Consider the following 22252-nt stretch of genomic DNA (forward strand, 5'->3'; position numbering starts at 1 on the left):
CTCCCCTGGCGTTATAACTAGTAAGGTTGGTTCTCCAGTCGGGACATCTGATCATGCCTTGATTTCATTAGTAGTGAAGACTGAGCAGCCTGTCCCTGATATATCATACTATTGTAAAATTTATATGAAATCCCAACCAGACTGGAATGGGATTTTTCATGATCTTTTATGCTTGAATTGGTCACAATTATATAGTAGTGTAAATCCTGTTGTCCCTTTGAATGAGAATATAGTCAACATAATTGATAGGCGTATCCCTTCTCGTGTGCTAAGGTACCGAGTGAAGGACAAACCGTGGTTCAATGATGATTGTAGACGTGCTTATGTGGAGAAGCAGGAAGCCTATTATCTTTGGAAGGGTAACAGATCAGATTTGACCTGGAATAACTATACTCAGCTTCGAGCTTTTGCTCAGAGAGTTTATACCTCAACTGAAAAGGAGTACAATTTAACCATAAAAGAAACCCTTTCTGGTACAACTAAGGAACATAAATGGTGGTCTACCTTTAAATCTGCACTCTTTAGTGTAGATGCAACAGTTCCTCCATTACTTAAACCAGATGGTTCTGTCACTCACTGTCCAAAGGAAAAGGCAACCCTTTTGGCTGATGTTTCTGACAGTAAACAGAGTAATGAAAAACTTGAGCTTCCTCATTCATGTTTTCCTGAGGCTAAACTAACTAGTTTAGCTTTTCGATCTCGTGAAATTAAAGCTCTGTTGATGAACCTTGATGCTTATGGAGGTGTAGACCCAAATGGTATTTTTCCATTGTTTTTTATAAAGACAGCAGATTTCTTAGTTCCAAAGTTATCTGTTATTTTGCGCAAGTTAGCAAGAAGAGGAGTTTTTAGCACTTGTTGGAGGATTGGTAATGTTACTCCTCTGTGTAAATGTGTTTGTGGTAGCTCAAATCCCACTGATTACCACCCAATTTTCATAACTCTCATATTATCTAAAGTTTCTGAGCGTCTTCTTGCAAAACGTCTTAATAGGTTTGCTGAAGGTAATCATCTATTCCCTAGTTTGCAACTCGGTTTTCGTAAAGGCCTTGGAGCATGTGACGCCCTCCTTACAAACTCCAGTGCTGTACAGAAATCCCTTGATTGTGGTCAGGAAGTTCGTATGATTGGCCTTGATTTTAGTGCTGCCTTTGACCGTGTTAATCATGAGGCCATTATTTTCAAACTCAAACAGTTTGGAGTGGGTGGGTCGTTTCTTAGCATTATTATTGATTTTTTAAGTAATAGATCTCAAAGGGTTGTTGTTGGTGGGCACCATAGTGAGTATAGGAATGTGATATCCGGTATTCCACAGGGTACTGTTCTTAGCCCATTACTTTTCAGACTATATACAAATGACATGTGGTTTGGCCTTGAAAACAAGCTTGTTGCATATGCAGATGATGCTACTCTCTTTGCATCAATTCCATCCCCTGAATGTAGATCTGGGGCTGGTGAATCCCATAATAGACATTTAGCTAAAATTAGTGCATGGTCCAAATTATGGGGTAAGAAGTTGAATCCTAAGAAAACTCAAAGTATGATTATAAGTAGGTCAAGGACGGTGGCTCCTCAACATCCGGATCTCAGCATTGATAATGTTTCTTTTAATTTGTATGATTCCTTTAAAATTTTAGGTGTGATTCTCGACAGCAAATTTACTTTTGAGAAACACATTAGGTCTGTGTCTTCTTCAATTACACAAAAAAAATGGCTTATTAAGAAAGTCTTTTAAGATTTTCGGTGATCAATCTCTTCTGATGAAGTGTTTTAATTCTTTCATTCTACCTTGTTTTGAGTATTATTCTCCTGTCTGGTGTTCAGCTGCTGATTCTCATCTTAATTTGTTGGACAGAAACTTACGTTCTATTAAATTTTTTATTCCTGATCTAGATATTAATCTTTGGCACCGTCGTTCAATTAGTTCATTATGCATGTTGCATAAGATTTTTCGTAATTCTGACCATCCTTTACATTCAGATCTCCCTGGACAATTCTATCCTGTTCGTACCACTAGGCAGCCAGTTAATTTTAGTAGCCAGGCCTTCTCCATCATAAGGCTCAATACTACACAGTATTCTAGAAATTTTATTCCAGCTGTTACCAAGTTGTGGAATGATCTTCCTAATCGGGTTGTTGAATCAGTAGAACTTCAAAAGTTCAAAGTTGGTGCAAATGTTTTTATGTTGACCAGGCTGACATGAGTCTTTTTATAGTTTATATATGATATATCTGTTTTTGACGTTGTTAATAGTTTATATAGGACATATCTGTTTTCACATTGTTACTGTTTTAGATTGATTTATTGTTAACTTGTTCTCATCATTTATTTATCACCTTATTTCCTTTCCTCACTGGACTATTTTTCCCTGTTGGAGCCCTTGGGCTTATAGCATCTTGCTTTTCAAATTAGGGTTGTAGCTTGGCTAATAATAATAATAATAATAATAATAATAATAATATAAATAAATATATATATCCATGCACTTATATCTATGTAAATATATATATATATATATATATATATATATATATACATATATATATATATATATATGTACATTTATATATTTATATTTACATAGATATAAGTGCATGGATATATATATATATATATATATATATATATATATATATATATATATATATTCATACAGTATATATATGTATATATTTATATAATAATATATATATATATACATACATATATACATATATATATGTGTGTGTATACATACTCTGTATATGTGTAAGTGTAAGAAGCGACTGATGCTATGGCAATTATACTGCAATAAGATTTCATACACGATTTATCCTTCAAAAGAACGCATGTAACTTTTTCTGAAACATCTCATAGATAGAGTAAAAGAATCTTTTTTGAAAACCATATATATATTTATATATATATATATATACATATATATATATATATATATATATATATATATATATATATATATATATATATTAAATTCATCTCTCTCTCTCTCTCTCTCTCTCTCTCTCTCTCTGCTGAGATCGATTATACCGAGCTCTTTTGGCGTAAGAAGAGCCAAATTACTCGTCAAAGGGATGGTGGGGGATGGCACCAAAAGCGAGAAAATAGAGAGAGAGAGAGAGAGAGAGAGAGAGAGAGAGAGAGAGAGAGAGAGAGAGAGAGAGAGAGAGAGAGAGAGAGACTATGGATGGATTCTGGCTTCACATACTGTAGAATATGAGTGGGAATATATATTTATTTAACTTTATCTCCAACTTTCAATATATATATACACACATATATACATATATATATATATATATATATATATATATATATATATACATAAATATATATATATATATATTTATATATATACATATATATATATGTATATCTATATATGTGTATATATATATATATATATATATACGTGTATATATATATATATATATATATATATATATATATATATATATATATATATATATATATATATATATATATATATCCATACATACATATACATATAGATATATATAAATATATATATATGTATATCTATATATGTGTGTATATATATATACATATGTTTGTGTGTGTATATATATATATATATATATATATATATATATATATATATATATATATGTATATATATATACATACATATATATACATATATACTAACGAAAGAAGGAACGAGTTGAATAAAACCTATAACTGTTCAGTTGAAGAGCAATCAAAAGATGAAGAATTGCAGAAAAAACCATAACCAATAGGAAAAGGAAACGAACAGAACAGAAAAAAAGGATAAGTACATAAAACTAAGAAAGGAAAAATTAGAAATCAAATAAGAAACGCTAAGAAATCAAAATAAATAACTCTTTTGATTATTTGGAAATAAGGAGAAATCCAAATAAGCCGTGGGATGAAGTGATCCCGGAGGATGGGGGCTTAGCGATATATCACTCCTTTCAAAACAATGTTTCGAATAAGTTCTGGATCATGATCATAAGTCCAAATAACGCAATATTTGAAAAAAAAAAAAAAAAAAAAAAAATTTCGAAACCGAATTTTTACCCAACTTCATAAATATGAAGCAAATAAATAATAAAGCAAGAGCAATCAGAGATTGTTAATATGCAATTAAAGTCTACGGACATATCTTGATGTACTGTAGATGGTGAAAATGCAATGTTGATCCAGAATCGTGATCTTGATCCGTATCACCTCCAAACTTTCATGGTTTCTTCCGATTTTGTGAAAATCCAATGAATCAATTGTTTTACCGTTATCTTTAAAGTTGTGGAAAATGGAAATCCAGATCTAGACCCCGGCTCCGGTACCACATTATCCTCAAAAGCTAACGGGGTTGTCATTGGCCAGAGATCTATCTCTGGTGAAAATTTCGTAAGAAAACTGTCAGTTTTAACGTTATCTTTGAAATGGAAATCAGGATCTAGAATCCGCATCATCTCCAAAATATGATGAAGTCACCCATGACCTACGCCATATCTTCAAAGAAAATTTCATTAAAATCCGTCAAGTAGATATGACGCAATCCTGTCCACAAACACACACAGACAAATAAATAAATGAATAAATAAACCGACTCGATTTAAAAACCTCCTCGGAGGAGGTAAGAAGAGGATAGTCTACATTATACCGGTTTGAAATATGATCCAGATATTTTAGAGTTGAGAGGGCAGAATTTCAACAATGCACTGGGGCCCTGAAGGCCATTAAGCGCCTAGATAATATTGGAAAGAGTTCATGGTCCAGATAGTCCCAAATCCATAATTATGGTCTCTAATAATACCGAATTAAGAATGGTACTGAAATCAAATGTAAAGTCGAGATAAACCTTGATTTAAAACTAAATTCTCGATAATACTGGTTTAAAAAAACTATACTACAAATACTAATGAATTCAAAACTAAATTTCAGGTGCTACTAAATACATAATATATCACATTTACTACTTAATTAAAAACTAAATTTCGGATACTACGGATTTCATAAATATATTATAGATACTAATAATTTCATAAATAAATTCCAGATACTGGAAACATGATAAATTGCATATATTACTGAACTAAAAAATTTATTACAGATACTACTGACTTTAATAAAAGGTCCAGATACTATTGGATTCAAAACTATATTACAGATACTAATAAACTCAAAATATATTACAGATACTACTGAATTCAAAACTATATGGCAAAACTCATGAATCCAGAAATACATTACAGATAATACTGAATTCAATGCTAAATTCCAGATACTATTGAATTCAAATATATATTACAGATACTAATGAATTCAGAAATACATTACATATACCATTGAACTAAAACACATTTTACAGATGCCGCTGAACTAAAAATTATTTCATACACCATTGAATTAAAAACTATATTACAGATACTAATGAATTGAAAAATATAGTACAGATACTACTAAATGCAAAACTAAATTCAAGATATTACTGAATTCAAAACAAAATTTTGGATAGATCACAAATCAGAAGAAAGGCCAATAATCTAGATTCTAGAGCTATTGTCTGGACAACGCTAAATCCAGAACTACAGTCCAAATAACAACAGACTTGTGACTGTGGTCTGGGTTAACAACCGATTCAAAACTATGGTATGAATTCATCATGTAGGTAGGAGAACTGTCGTCAGGATGCCATTCGGAGCTACGGCCAAAGTACGACTAGGTTCAAAACTGTGATCTAGAGGAAACCAAGTACCGAACTGTGGTCTCAGTAATACGTGGATTCTAACAGACTCAAACTAGAGGGGCACTCAGTAGAGTATGGCTTTGCCACGACAAGTAGTCTTATTTTGCTCTTAACTCCACTGCTTACTTGTACTTCGATTTAGTTTCTTCAAAATCTTATTAATTTTTTCTTGAATCATACTCCACACATCCACCAAGTTTCAATTAAATTGCTTCTGTGGTATTTGCGTAATGTTGTTCACAGAAACAAATAAACTAACAAATTATTTTCCATTGACATAACGTTCCGATTATTTTTCAAATTACTGCTGCATACCTGTAATTTGATGTTCTTCATGCAAAAAAATTATAACTTCATCCCTGGGTCATACCCAACACGACTACCAAGTTTGGTCAAAATCGGTACAGTAGTTTTTGTGTAAAGTTGCTCACAGACATACAAATAAACAAACGACGACACGGGTGAATACATACTCTTCGCAAAATCTTCGATTTTGGCGAAGGTAATGATAATGTGATGGGTTTAGATTGGTAACTTTGGGACATATGGGCCACCGATGGAACCTAGGGGTCCATCCAGAGTCCACATGCAACCCAGCATTTGCGATATAAAGTACAAGTTAGAATAGGTTGGACAACGAGATGGAAGAAAGAAAACAGGAACCTAGGTATACTAAAAGGTTAAACAGTGATTACCTTATTTCCTTTCCTCACTGGGCTATATTTTCTTGTTGGAGCCCTTGGGCTTATAGCATTTTGCTTTTCCAACTGGGGTTGTAGCTTGGCTGGTAATAATAATAATAATAATAATAATAATAATAATAATAATAATAATAATAATAATACCGTTAGGGGTTCAAGTGACATTGCAAAAAATCCTTAAACAATGCCAACAGTGTACTGCGTGAGATGTATTACGAAATTGGATAATCCTGATTTAAAATCATTTTAGAATTATCACCAAAATAAGAGAAATTATATGGAGCCAAATTTTTTTAAAGAAAACTTCGGGTTCAGATCAAACTCTTCCGTCATAAAAAAAGAAAAAAAATATATACACTCCGATATGAGATCAGACTATTTTTTGATGATAAAAGAAAACTTCTGAGGGAAAAAAATATTTCGTTCCTTAATTAAACATGACGTCTCTTTGATCCCTGGTTGTGAAAGTCTCTCTCTCTCTCTCTCTCTCTCTCTCTCTCTCTCTCTCTCTCTCTCTCTCTCTCTCTCTCTCTCTCTCCTTATTCAGTGGAAAACTTACCAGATCTCTCTCTCTCTCTCTCTCTCTCTCTCTCTCTCTCTCTCTCTCTCTCCTTATTCAGTGGAAAACTTACCAGATCTCTCTCTCTCTCTCTCTCTCTCTCTCTCTCTCTCTCTCTCTCTCTCTCTCTCTCTCTCTCTCTCTCCTTATTCAGTGGAAAACTTACCGGAAATCTCATTAACTTGCATAGTAAATTATAAAAAAAAAAAACAGAAGAGCATAATGTGAAGAGAAAGCTAAAAGAGACAATATAGAAAAGATAGGTGTTAAAAATAACCAAAGCATCTGGTGCTTTTAATTCAAAAGAATGACGGCATAAGAATAAGGTAGATTTTGTGAAGGAAGCGATCATAATAAAGAGGTAAACATTGCAAAATGTTTATGAAACTTTAGGATAAAATTTTAAATTTATCAATTATTGATGGAATTATACTTGTTAATGTTGCAAAACACGAAAAACCCACTGATATTAAACGAAAGATTTAGTATTAGAGTTACACCTGATAATTTTGTGATACGTACAAACAAACAAAGCGATATTAAACTATTGAATTGTTAATAACGTTTTATACATCTGTCATTTCCCAATCAAAGCGATATCAAACAAATGAGACACTTCGTCAGCCTGTTATATCAGAATTCCTTTTCGAAAAACAATCCGGTGTCAAAATCATCAATGAAAAAATCAAATGTATTATTATTATGCCTTTGACGGATATTTTTCTGTTAACAAATGATTCCATAAAATCCAGAACAGAAAGGTGTAACTGAAACTGAAACTGAAATCTGCTTTGGATTCTATTTGCTGGGAATACTTAATGACAAAAAATACCTAGAAAATTTAGATTTAAAATCGAAAATGATTTTCAATTATTTGTGTTTGTTGTTATTTAATGAAAATGATGTTCAGACGATGAAGATCGAAAATAAAAAAAAATAAAAATATGGCCATGAGATTTTATATATTCATGGTCATCCCTAATTTACATAAGAAATAGGAATAATTATATATATATATATATATATATATATATATGTGTGTGTGTGTGTGTGTGTGTGTGTGTGTGTATATGTATATGTATATGTATATATATATATATACATATATATATATTTATATATGTATACATATATGTGTATAGGCTATATATATATATATATATATATATATATATATATATATGTATATATATATATATATATATATATATATATATATATGTAGAGAGAGAGAGAGAGAGAGAGAGAGAGAGAGAGAGAGAGAGAGAGAGAGAGAGAGAGAGAGAGAGAGAGAGAGAGAATGTGTAAATAAAACCAGATGCCAGTCGAAGGATTTTGGTATATAGCCTATCTCCATTTTGCCTTTTTTTTTTCAATCCAATAGATTATTTAGAAAAAACACATTGGTAATAAATATCCCCCCAATCGAATCATGCATATCATAAACAGCAGAATGATTATCAAAGCAAAAGTATTTCATATCAAAAGTCAATCATTTACATTTCGAAAAATTCGTTTTGGAAATACATTTTAAACAAACTCCATTTCAAATAAAACACCTTAGTAGATTAAACGTTTCTAAAAAGAAATAAAATCTTTCGATGGAGGTAAAACTTAAAGAAAATAATCTTAAAACACTAACCACTTACAAAAATATAAGTAATTTAAGGCATTTGTGGGGATTATATTCAACATACATTGACGCTCTATTTTTGTATATGTCTTTATACATTTAGAGTTGAATGTAAGGAGGGAAGTCTAAGGCCTTTAATTATAAAAAAGGAGAAACTTCCAAACTTAATAAAGTGCATAAACATTGAAGGTCGTTACAACATGAAAAAAAAAAAATCTTCGATAAGAAATCAAATTCGTCTTAATCTCGAGTGGTATTCACTGCTGCGACAGCGTCTCCCATCACACCAAATACATCGTCTCTCTCTCTCTCTCTCTCTCTCTCTCTCTCTCTCTCTCTCTCTCTCTCTCTCAAATCAATATTTCAAAACAGTCAATCGATACAATGTTGACCACGACTAAATTTTCTTTTTATTTTTTTAATTCATCTAAGAGATATGATACAGTCAGTTTCCTTGCGAGAGAGAGAGAGAGAGAGAGAGAGAGAGAGAGAGAGAGAGAGAGAGAGATAGAGAGAGAGAGAGAGGTTGCATCCATACCTGGATGACGACCCTGCATCTGAAATGTCATCCGCGAAATGGATAAAGTCTGATAGAGCCGAGTCAGATGGAGCGACATTGATCTTCTCATCCGAATATCAAATGCAGATCCGATTGACCAGGCGAGGGGGGAATTTTACATGGCAAGGTGGATATGAATAGCGTTGCCTTTCTATTTTTCACTAGCATATGATTTAATTTTCACTTGATAAAATACATTATCAATCTATTTCAATTTTATTGTTTTCTGTGCATTCATTAAAGTTTTTTTTTATTTACTTCCTTATGTGTTGTTATCTTTACTCACTCTTATATTTCCAAGACAAAATATTCCATTACTTCACGAAATTATTGCCTAATTCCTGGCATAATTCTTTTGTAAATGGTACTTTTCCTTTATTTTTTTTATAAAAACTGCAGATTTGTTAGCTCCGAAGTTATCTGTTATTTTGCACAAGTTAGCAAGAAGAGGAGCTTTCAGCACCTGATGAAGAATTGGCAACATTACTCCACTATGTAAATGTGGTTGTGGTAGCTCAAGTCCCACTGATTACTGCCCAATTTCCATAACTCTCATATTATCTAGATATTTTGAACGCCTTTTGGCAAACGTCGTAATAGGTTTGCTGAAGGTAATCATCTATTCCCTAGTTTGTAATTTTGCTCTCGTAATGGCCTTGGAGTATGTGATACCCTTCTTACAATCGTCAATGCTGTACAAAAATCCCTCGATTATGGTGAGGAAGTTCGTATGATTAGCCTTGATTTTAGTGCTGGCTTTGACCGTGTTAATTATGAGGCCCTTGTTTTCAAACGCAAACAGTTGGAAGTGGGTGGGTCTTTTCTTAGCATCATTATTGAATTTTTAAGTAATAGATCACAAAGAGTTCTTATGGATGGGCACCATAGTGAGTATAGTAATGTGAAATCTGATGTTTCTCAGGGTAGGGTTCTTGGCCTAGAAAACAAGCTTGTTGCATATGCAGATGATGCTACTCTCCATGCATCAATTCCATCTCCTAAATGTAGATATGGGGTTGCTGAAACCCTTAATAGAAATCTACCTCAAGTTAGTGCCTGGTGAAAATTATGGGGCATGCAGTTGAATCCTAACAAAACTCAAAGTATACTTGTAGGTAGGTCAAGAAGAGTTGCTCCTCAGCATCCGGATCTCAGCATTGATAAAATTTCTTTAATTTTGTATGACTCTAGCCAATTTACTGTTCAGAAACTCATTAGGTCCGTGTCTTCTTCAATTGCACAAAAAATGCTTTATTGAGAGTCTTTCAAGATTTTAGGTGATCAATCCATGCTGAAGAAGTGTTTTAATTTTTTCATTCTACCTTTTTTCGAGTATTGTTCTCCTGTCTGGTCTTCAGCTGCTGATTCTCATCTTAATTTGTTGGACAGAAACTTAGATTGTATTAAATTTCTTATTCCTGATCTAAATATTGATCTCTGGCACCGTCGTTCAATTAGTTAGTTATGCATGTTACATTCAGATATTCCCAGACAGTTCCATCCTGTCCGTAATACTAGGTATGCAGTTAATAGCCAGGCCTTCTCCATCACAAGGCTCAATACAACACAGTATTCTAGAAGTTTAATTCCAGCTGTGACCAAGTTGTGGAATGATCTTCCTAATCGAGTAGTTGAATCGGTAGAACTTCATAAGTTCAATCTTCCAGCAAATATACTCGTACTTATGTTGAATAGGCTGATATAAACCTTTTTTTTTTGTAGTTTATATATGTAAGATCTGTTTTAATGTTATTACTGTTTTTAAGATGTTGTTTTAATAGTTCATTACATCTCATATCTTTTATTCATTTCCTTATTTCCTTTTCTCACTGAGCTATTTATCTATGTTGGAGCCTATGGGCTTACAGCATCTTGCGTTTCCAACTAGGGTTGTAGCTTAGCTAGTAATATAATAATAACAACAACAACAACATCAACAACCACAACCACAACCACAACAACAACAACAATAATAATAATAATAATAATAATAATAATAATAATAATAATAATAATAATAATAATAATAATAATAATGATGATAACTGTTTTACTATTCTTTCATTGCCCTACTTAGCAATCTATATGCATAAAAGTGATTTGATGCCAAAAGTCTGTACCCTTCCAGTGTCTCTCAACATACTGTCGAGGGAATAAATGCTTATAATATATATATATATATATATATATATATATATATATATATATATATATATATATATATATATATATATATATATATATATATATATATATATATATATATATATATATATATATATATATATATATATATATATATATATATATATATATATATATACCGGTATATATATATATATATATATATATATATATATATATATATATATATATATATGGTATATATATATATATATATATATATATATATATATATACCGGTATATATATATATATATATGTGTGTGTGTATATATATATATATATATATATATATATATATATATATATATATATATATATATATATATATATATATATATTATATGATGATGGCTCCCTGGTTTGGGTACCAAAAATATATTATACTATAGCTCATATCTGGGAACCATACATATAATATAATATATCTTATGACTGGCAAGTTAATCAACTTCTCGAATTCCAAACTCACTTGTTTGTTTTATATAAAAACTGTTACACTTTGAAATATTAATACATGAACTCTGAGACAGTTAAATAACTCCCAGACAGCAATATATAAACTTTTGAATATCCAAATGTCTCTTAAGTACGCTCAAAACTAAAATGGGTAATTATCATTAAGAATAAACTTACTATGGTTCATTAACAGGATACGAGCATAACTATTCTAAACAATGGTGATTGGAATAATACAGTCTTTTCAAAGATAAATATATTCTATATAAATTACAGCACTTTGAAAGAATTTACATAAACGAATATATCACTCAAAATATTAAGTCTGAACAAAACTTAGATTAAGACAAAAATGTTACGATCTGAAAATTATATGATCTCCTGACTTGAAAATTAAATCTGAATATAACCTTAGACTAAGACGAAAGGAATAATACAATGAAAATTATATAAATACTGGTTTTCTTGAAATTAAAAACTGAATACAAATATTTGAGTTTGATACTTAGGGAAAATATATAATCAGATTACGATACAAAATCTTTTCTCGTTATTACAGTACCATTTACAAAAATTTACAAAAACTTTATTATAACGTTTTAACTGATCACACACGATATATGGGGGCAAAAAATCACTTTGGAGAGGACACAATAGGTACTAAACACTTTTAAAACAATACTCTGAAGCTGCGAGCGAGTGAGAGAGAAGGGAGATGGCGATCTTAAGGCTCGAAATCTCTACTTATCTATGCACCCATGGGTTCACTATACATATGAAACTTAGCCACTTCCAGAATGTTCCAAATAGTTTTGGAAGCAGGTGGGGGGGGGTTGGCCTAAGGCATCAGAGTTTCCAAGTATTACTTCTCGAACGTGTATTCACACACCGTCACACGGCTCTCTCAGTCAGCTAGCTCCGCCCACCCTTTGTCCCCGAAATAAAAAAAAGATAACATGCTATCACTAGTTTACCGCGAATTTTCTAAGCACATGGCATATTGCGTATTCTCTCACAAAATATGACGCAATACCTCATAAAAATATATAAAATATTACATAAGACCTTGTCCCTATCTTCAATGATCACATAACTCTCTCAAACAGCTTACGTAAGACTTTGTAACAAAATACGTGAAATAAAAATATTAATTCTTAAAAATAACGTAAATTTACATGTACTGACTTTGATAAAGAATACAATGAAGTTGACGATGAAGTCTTATGTAATTTACATAATTGAAGAATCTACACGAGGAGAGCTCATCTTAAGGGGACCGTCCGCCATGTCCAAGAGATCGCTAACCTCTCTTCAATGCACAAATATAATATAAATAAAATCATTGATAAACTACTGTATTTACTCTACACTAGACCAGCTTCATGAGAATATATATATATATATATATATATATATATATATATATATATATATATATATATATATTATATATATATATATAGAGAGAGAGAGAGAGAGAGAGAGAGAGAGAGAGAGAGAGAGGTAAATAATGAATAAGATAATAGAAGCCTATATTTTCGATTATAAATAAATATATATATACTGTATATATACATATATGTATATATACATATATATTTATATATATATATATATATATATATATATATATATATATATATATATATATATATATATATATTACTTATCAGTAGGAAATACAGGGGAACCCTGCAGGATGTAAGAAGTTTCAGAGGAGCTGACTGCAGCACAGATCACTACCTTGTATGTGCTAAGGTAAGAGCCAAGCTGAAAGTGGAAAGATCTGGACCAGTAGAGAAGATATACCGTTTTTATGTAGATAAACTGAAGGAGGATAATACAAGAAATAATTTCCAATTGAAACTGGCAAATAGATTTCAGATCCTTAGTATACAAGGGGAAGAGCAGGCGGGTTGGGAGTGGAGAGATGTTATTAATGGCATGTGGGGAAGCATTGAGGAAACTACTAGAGAAGTGACTGAGGAGGAGATTGGATATGCACAGAGGAGGATAGGGAACTCATGGTAAGATGAGGAATGTAAAGAAGTAGCAGAGAGAAGGAAGGAAGCTAAAATTCGGTCCCTTCAGAGCCCGGAGAATGAAGAATTTAGAGAGTTAGAGAGAAGGAGAGGAAGAGAAGTCTTAAGAGTGATGAGAAGAAAAAAGAGACAAGCTTTCAACAAAGAGATAGACGAGATTGATAAAGAAAGAAAGGAGGGACGAATACGAGAGCATTATCAAGGTATACAGAAAATAAGAAAGGGATACCAAGCAAGACTAAACTATGGTTAAGGAAGGAAATTGGGTAATAATAACAGATGAAAATAAAGTAATGGAAAGATGAAGGACATATTTTGAGGAATTATTAATCACCCAGAACCTGACAACCCAATAAAACCAATAATCTTCGTTGGTCCTGAATGAGAAATAGAAGCTCTGAAAAGGTATGATGTGAGAAGTGCAATTAGAAGGTTAAAGAATAATAAAAGCCCAGGAATAGACAATATTCCAGCTGAAATATGGAAATATGGTGGGGATATCCTGGAGCAAAAGCTGCATGACCTCATAACAATAATATGGAGGGAGGAAGTAACACTAGATAGATGGGAGGGAGGGATAATGATACCACTACATAAGAAGGAGGATTAACTAATATGTACTAATTATAGAGGAATATATTTACTTGTTACTGCTTACAAGAGTTTGACCATCATTATACATGAAAAAAAGAGACCATATACAGAGAAAATTATTGGGGAGTATCAAGCTGGTTTTAGGAAGGGAAGGTCAACAACAGACCAGCTTTTCACTATACGACAGATGATTGAAAGTTTCTGGGAACACAATAAATATGAAGTACATCTCTTCGATTTTTTTTTTTTTTTTTTTTTTTTTTTTTTTTTAACAAGCTTATTACAGCATTCACCGACCATCAATGTGGAGCATCGTGAGGGAAATGGGTATACCACATGAATTAATCAGAATGACTCAAGCCTGCTACATAAATACAAAATGCTCTATAAGACATGGAAAAAAAAGCTATCATCGCCAATAGATATAAGGACCGGGCTGCAGCAGGGATGTATATTGTCACCCATGTTATTCAATATCATGATGGAAAAAGTAGCAAGAACGATCTCAGGCAGACCAGAGGGGATAAAGTATAGGGAAGTGACCGTTAACTGCCTAGGGTATGCAGATGATATAGATATAGTGACGGAAGATCTGAGGGATACGGAAAGCTTAACCAATATCTTCAGAGGAACAGCAGAAAGAATACGGCTAAATGTAATTCAAGAAAAACAAAAGTCGTGGAATTAGCTAGAAGACAAGAGATGGATGGAAACGTTAACATTGATGGAATGGAAATTGAAGTGGTAAAAGGCTTTAAATATTTAGGGATGAAAATAGCCAGAGATGGAAATATGAAAGCGGAATTAAATGAAAGAATTTGATCTGCGAACAGGTGCCTCTATAGTTTGTTAACACTTCTCAAAAGAAGATCAATATCATAAAAGACAAAATTGAAAGTGTATAAGACAATAATAAGGCCCATTCTGGTCTATGGATGTGAAGCATGGTCATTGACAAAAGAGCAAGAAAAAAGACTGGAAGTTTTTGAGAATAAAGTATTAAGGACCATAGAGGGACCAGTATACGACCAAGAAAGACAAGAATTGAGAAGGAGACATAATTGGGAGTTATGAGAGAGGACAAAACAACCACATATCAGTCGATTTCTTAAGGGGAGAAGAATGCAATGGGCAGGGCATGTTGCAAGAATGCAGGAGCAGAGAAAGCCAAGAAGGGTCTTCTTGGCACAAGTAGATGAACGTAGACCTCCTGGATGACCAAGAAAAGATTGGAGGAGGTGGTTAGAGGAAGATTTACAGCAGGAGGGTTTGAACCCTAGAGATTGGATGACTGTAACACAGGACAGAAGAGATTGGAATAATCTATCAAGAGCGGTTATGGGTCATCAAATGGCCCCAAGACCAGTGGAGAAAGAGTAATTATAAATATAAATAAATATATATATATATATATATATATATATATATATATATATATATATATATATATATATATATATATATATACTACCTATTTACATGTCCTCACATAAAATTAAGATTTTCCACAAAGACAATGAAACATGTATATTAACGTTACACAGTGTCGTGATTTCATACCAAAATATAATCCCTCAACACAAATTTCTACCTATAAAAATTCGTACATATGAGAGAGAGAGAGAGAGAGAGAGAGAGAGAGAGAGAGAGAGAGAGAGAGAGAGAGAGAGAGAGAGAGAGAGAGAGAGAGAGAGAGAGAGAGATGTCCCCTCACATTCACGTTTCCTCATTAGGGCGCGAGCCCTTGGATTTACATTCCTCGCCGTTCTGACAATTTTCAAAAGGAAGAGAAACGAATGAAAGACTTCCTCTCTAACTTCTTTTTATTTTCTTCTTATTCCTCTTTCTTGTTTCTTTTATTTACTACTCTCACTTTTTGTTCTCGTTTAATTCTTATTGGTGTTACTATATGCATAGCTTTCCTAATATCAACATTAATAGCAGTGAATCTCTTCAAACATTCTAATGTGTATATATATACATATATACACATATATATATATATATATATATATATATATATATATATATATATATATATATATATATATATATATATATATATATATATATATATATAGAAATAGGACGGTACCTCTTTACGAATAAAATAGGTAATTTGGAGAGGAAAAAAACGTGGCATTTTACAAATTTATGTAAATTATATAATTCATAGACGAAAAATCTTTAAAACCATTAATAAAATTCTTGGTTTTCAGACAAAACCTTTGTAGATATAATAAATACGTTCGTTTGTTCAAAATGAAAAAAAATAGTTTTTTCTTTAATTTTCGCCATTTTCTCTTATAATAACCCTGTAACGGTATTCAAGGTTATTCTGTTTTCTGGATGTCTGCGTCGCATATCAAAGAAAATTTACCATTAGTCAATTTGCTTGAATTGAATAATAACAGAATTGCACATTGTTTTATAAATTATCAGCTGTAAATATTATTAAACGCGCTGAATGCATGTAATCTAAATAATATTCTAAAGATTATTCTAAAGATTATTGACAGAAATCTTTAGTTATATGTGGAAAGTATTTACCGTAGAGTTTCACAATCCCGATTTATCACTATTCCTTTAATTGACGTCCTTGTACAATTAAAAAATATATAGAAGCATTTTCAAAATAATCGATATACAGTAAAAGATCCACTAAAGTAAAAGCCTTGTTTTCAACACCAGTATATCAGTCTTATTTATAAGCATTTACTAAAGTGTAGCACCTCATATTGGTAACGTAAGTGAAACAATGACCTCATAAAACAAAAAATAAATAAATAAAACCTTGCATATAAAATTTTCTTAATTTTTCTGAGGGGGCATATAAAATACCACTATTGTTATCACCCATTAGGTGATAACAGAGGCAAGGTGAATACAGCTGTCTTTATTTCAACAGATAGAAAGTTTATATGCTTGCTCAAGACAAGGTCACAAAAACTCAAAAAGAATAATTCTTGAAAATTCAGGCTTAAATAGTTTCTGTTAGCAGTGAGGTGTAGAGCGAGATGACATAAAAAAAGAAAAAACCGTTATAGTGTACGAGCATGTGTAAAACACATGCAGTATATGGCTACCCCTTAAAAAAGACATACATGTGAATTGGGGGTCCCTGCTCTTAAGAGGTGATTATAGACATATCATCTTCCAGGACATACGCAATTTTAGGCGATCAATGGAGACCAAGTCTTCTTTTCCACGAATGTTGATTACGGCTTTCGGATTGCAATGGATCACGAGGAAAGGGCCCATATAAGAGAGCGTTAACAATGTCTTGTTAGTGTCGTTACACAGGAAAACATACATAGCAGAGTGAAAATCTGTTGGCGTGTGTTGCTTAGGTGGGGACTAGTAAGTCTGGGGGCATGGAGTAAATTTTCTCACAATAAGACATAGGCTCTGGAGATTGTAAGAGAAGGTTGCAGACGGAAAAAAATCGGCAGGGATGACCAACGGGTTGCATTACACCATTTCAGCTGCCGAGACATCAAAGGCGTCTATAGGAGTGGTCTTTACCCCCAGGGGCACCCAGAGAAGTTGGGTAAACCAGTTGGAGTCCTTTCAGCGGGACAATTGAGCTACTTTGAGGGTGTGATGAAAACGTTCAACCATTTCGTTGGCAGTAGGGTTGTAGGCAGTTGTCTGATGTAGGGTGATTCCCAGGACATTCGCTAATGATGCCCACAATTGAGAGGTGAAAGTAGTACCACTGTCGGAAGTTATATGCTCAGGGATACCAGATCTCGCTATCCACCTTAATAGTAAGGCTTATTTACTGGAGGCAGATGGTGCAGTTACCATGGGAATGGCTTCACGCCAACGACTCGAGCAGTCAATGATGGTTAACAAGTAACGATGTCTTTATTATGTGGTTAGGGAACCTATTACGTCAACGTGAATATGCGTAAAATGACGCTAATGTCGAGGAAAGGTGTCCACTCCTTATTCATGTGTCGATGTACTTTTGAGGTTTGGCATGAAGTACATGCATGGACCCAATCCTTAGCATCCTTAGTAATGCCATGCCAAATGAACTTGGTCTTCAATAGCTATGCAGTGGATTGGCGCGAGGGATGTGAGAGGCCACAGATGAAATTAAACACCTGCCGTCGCATGGAAGCAGGTATCCATGGTCGTAGTTTACCAGTACTGACATCACAGAAGAGGGTGGCATCAGAGTCGTTGAGGGGAACGTCTTACCAATGGCGGGATGTGAAGGATATCCTACATGCTTGGTACTCTGGTACATGTGGTCCATGCAAATGATGAAGGGCGTACCTTCTAAGAAGTGGTGAAAGTGACAGACAGACAGATGCACCACCTGCAATTTACGGTTGAAGGTAGAGTATCAAGATTCTGCCTTGGACAGTTTTCTACGGAAAAAGGCCAATGTGCGGCCTGCTCGAGTACTGCACCAATAGAGACGTCGCTGTGGCACTGGAAAAGTGAGAGAAACAGCGGTTGATAGGGTATTCTTTGCGTTGCAGAAGGCCATTAAAGGAGGCTGAGAGGGAGCAGGAGTGGCAGTGACGGCTGGCAGAAAACGGTGATAATAGTTGATCATTCCTAAGAAGTCTTGCAGTGCTTTAAAGGTTGAGGGCATGGGGAAGTTTTGAACAGCTGCTACTTTCTCAGGGAGCAGGTGAACTTCTCCAGGAGTTATGCGGTTCCCTAAGAACGATACTTAGTTGGCGATAAAGGTAAAATTGTTGTACTGGGCTACCAGGCCGTTCTATTGTAGGCGGCCAAATATGATGCATAGGTGATGGAGGTGTTCCTCTTTGGAGGAAGAGAACACAAGTATGTCGTTCGTGTAACACACACAGAAGTGGAGGTCACCTAAGATGCCATCCATGAGGCGTTGGAAAGTGGCCCGCATTACGAAGGCCAAAATATGAGTAATTGAAGGTGTATGTACTGAGGGGAATGGTGATGGCGGTCTTTGGGGATGTCTTCTGGGTTCATGGGCACTTGATAATACCCCTTCAGGTGGTAAAGCATGGAGAAAAGCTTCACATTGTGCAAGTAGAAGTTCATGTCGGCAATGTTTGGGAAGGGGGTAGTGATCCTGTTTTGTCTGCATGTTCAAACACGTGTAATCCCCACATGGACACAAGGAGCCATCATTCTTCAGGATGATGTATAAGGATGACGACCATCGGCTTGAGGCCTTTTGGCAAAGGCCCATTTCTTCCATTTTGGCAAAGGTTTGTCTAGCACCAGCTATATGATCCAGTGCCAGAATCCTGAATCTGGCGAACACTTGGGGTCCCTTTGTCTTAATGTGGTGATAAATACCGTGTTTGGCGGGACCCATAGGTGTTTGGCAAAGTTCTGGACGGAAGACTTCTGGGTACGACGTGAGGAGGTGGGCGTAGTCATCTGTGGGTGCGCTGATGTGGAGAGCAAGGTCAGAGTGATGGGTTGAAGAGTTGCTGATGTGTAAAAGTCTGTGTTGACCAACCGTCGGTGAGCGACATCACCCAGGCAGTAGAAATGTGCAAGGAAATGCGCACCAAGTTTCGGCAATGTGATGTCAGCAACGAGAAACTTCCAATGATATATGGCGATTCCAAACAATATTGTGAGGTTCTTATAACCATATGTTGGTATCGCAGATCCGTTGTCAGCTACCATTGGAATGTCGGCTGGCTTAGACAGACTACTTCCTGTCCTTGATAGTGGCCTTGGTAGAAAAGAACAGCAAGCACCCGTGTCTACCAAACATCGCATGCACATACCTACATCATATAAAAAGAAAAGATTAGTGACAGGCGAGGCCACTCCCACAAGCAATGGCCTACTTACACGTTTTTTGGCCACTTATAACTATTCACACATTTCTTTGCAGCAGCCCCGAATCTGGAGTGGTAGTAGCTTAGTTGTGGCCGAGGGGCGTCAATAAGTGGCGGTAGAGGTCGTTGGTTGGTCCATGAACTATTGGTGGGTGGTGGGCAGCTTTGTCACCACTCCATCACGTCACAGGGTGGGCAACTGTGTCCTACCGTATTCACGACAGCTTCAGTCAATGTTGAATAGTTGTTCTCTTTGTCAGAAGTGGAGGCATTGATGGAGGTCTTCAAAGCAAAGAGGTTATCCATAAGGGCATCAACTTTGGTCATCAGGTCCTTCATGATTATTATTGTTATTATCATTATTAGCCAAGCTACAACCTTAGTTGGAAAAGCAAGATGCTAGAAGCCCAAGAGTTCCAATAGGGAAAAATAGCTCAGTGAGTAAAGGAAATAAGGAAGTAAATAAAGGATGAGAAAAAATTAACGATATATTTATCTGAAAACAGTAACAGCATCAAAACAGATACCGTATGTCATATATAAACTATAAAAAGACTTATGTGAGCATGTTCAACATAAAAACATTTGCTGCCACCTTGAACTTTTGAATTTCTACTCATTCATCTACCCGATTAGGAAGATCATTCCACAACTTAGTCACAGCTAGAATACTGTATAGTATTAAGCCTCATGATGAAGAAGGCCTGATTATTAGAATTAACTGCCTGCCTAGTATTAAGAACAGGGTGGAACTGTCCAGGAAGATCTGAATGTAAAGGATGATCAGAATTATGAAAAATCTTATGCACAATGCATAATGAACCAATTGAACAACGGTGCCAAAGATTAATATCTAAATCAGGAATAAGAAAATTAATAGACCACAAGTTTCTGTACAACAAATTAAGATGAGAATCAGCAGCTGAAGACCAGACAGGAGAACAATACTCGAAACAAGGCAGAATGAAATAATTGAAACACTTCTTCAGAACAGATGTTGATCACCGAAAATCTTACCAGACTTTCTCAATAAGAAGACACAGACCTAATGAGCAAAATATCGACATCGGGCATGACAGCGCGTACAGGTTTGGGTAAACGTCGTACCGAAAGGCCACGAAATAGGTTCACCTCACGAGGAGAGCCGTCTGAGGCAGGTTACAGGCGAGTGATACTGGTCATTTCCCTGAACGGTTGTCGAGAGAGCTGAAAAGGTTTGGTTATATGGGCGACTGGTGATAGTGAGTACTGCTCCAGGAGGTATGTTTTGAGGGTGCCTTACGCTAATGGGGGGACCCCTTGTTCGCAAAGCAAATCTGATATTCCTGGGAAAGTGTCCTCAGAGATCGACGCGAGAACATAGTCTGCTTTGGTGCTGAAGTGAGTCACACCCTTAATGCAAAACTAGACCTCGGCATGCTGAAACCAGGGGAATGCCTCTGTACTGGCGTAGCGTGGTAGTTCCATGGATATGGCGTTCATAGAAGAGTTATTGTCGGAGGGCAGCAACATTAAATAATAAGACACGGCCGTGAGTGGAAGGGCGGGAGGGAAATGGTCACTCCTGTGGTCACCAATTGTGCGAGAGAGCCGTTAGGTGATAACTGAGAGGTGAGGTGATTGTAACTGACCCTATTGAGCACAAAGAGCCGCATTACGTGATAAAATCGCATCCACTTCACACGGATTGGCAGAGATAGGTTTTCACGTATGACGTCGTTAACGAAAAATAAAATTTGACAAAAATATTGAAATAGGGATTCACATAAAATCATTATCAAATGTAAGTAAAACTCATAAATAAGTTATAACTACTGTACGCGATCCGTCAGTGGTGAAGGCTAAATGTTTAGATAGATATGCCGACACAGGCAGATTCAACCCTTCCTACACCCTCCGCCTTTCCTATCTACCTTTCGGAATAACCTCCGCTCACCACGGTATGACTAATCCCCCAACTGCCCCTAACCCGAGGGACAAGGAGA

General features: G+C 34.6%; 1 protein-coding gene across 1 annotated transcript in view; it reads left to right on the top strand.

Annotated features, from left to right (window-relative positions):
- LOC137648637 (uncharacterized) overlaps positions 1 to 22252 on the top strand; it is a 657712-nt gene that overhangs the window by 232513 nt on the left and 402947 nt on the right. The gene's annotated exons all lie outside the window — the stretch shown is intronic.

This window comes from Palaemon carinicauda, chromosome 10 (genome assembly GCF_036898095.1).
Source record: "Palaemon carinicauda isolate YSFRI2023 chromosome 10, ASM3689809v2, whole genome shotgun sequence".
NCBI classification, from domain to species: Eukaryota; Metazoa; Arthropoda; class Malacostraca; order Decapoda; family Palaemonidae; genus Palaemon; species Palaemon carinicauda.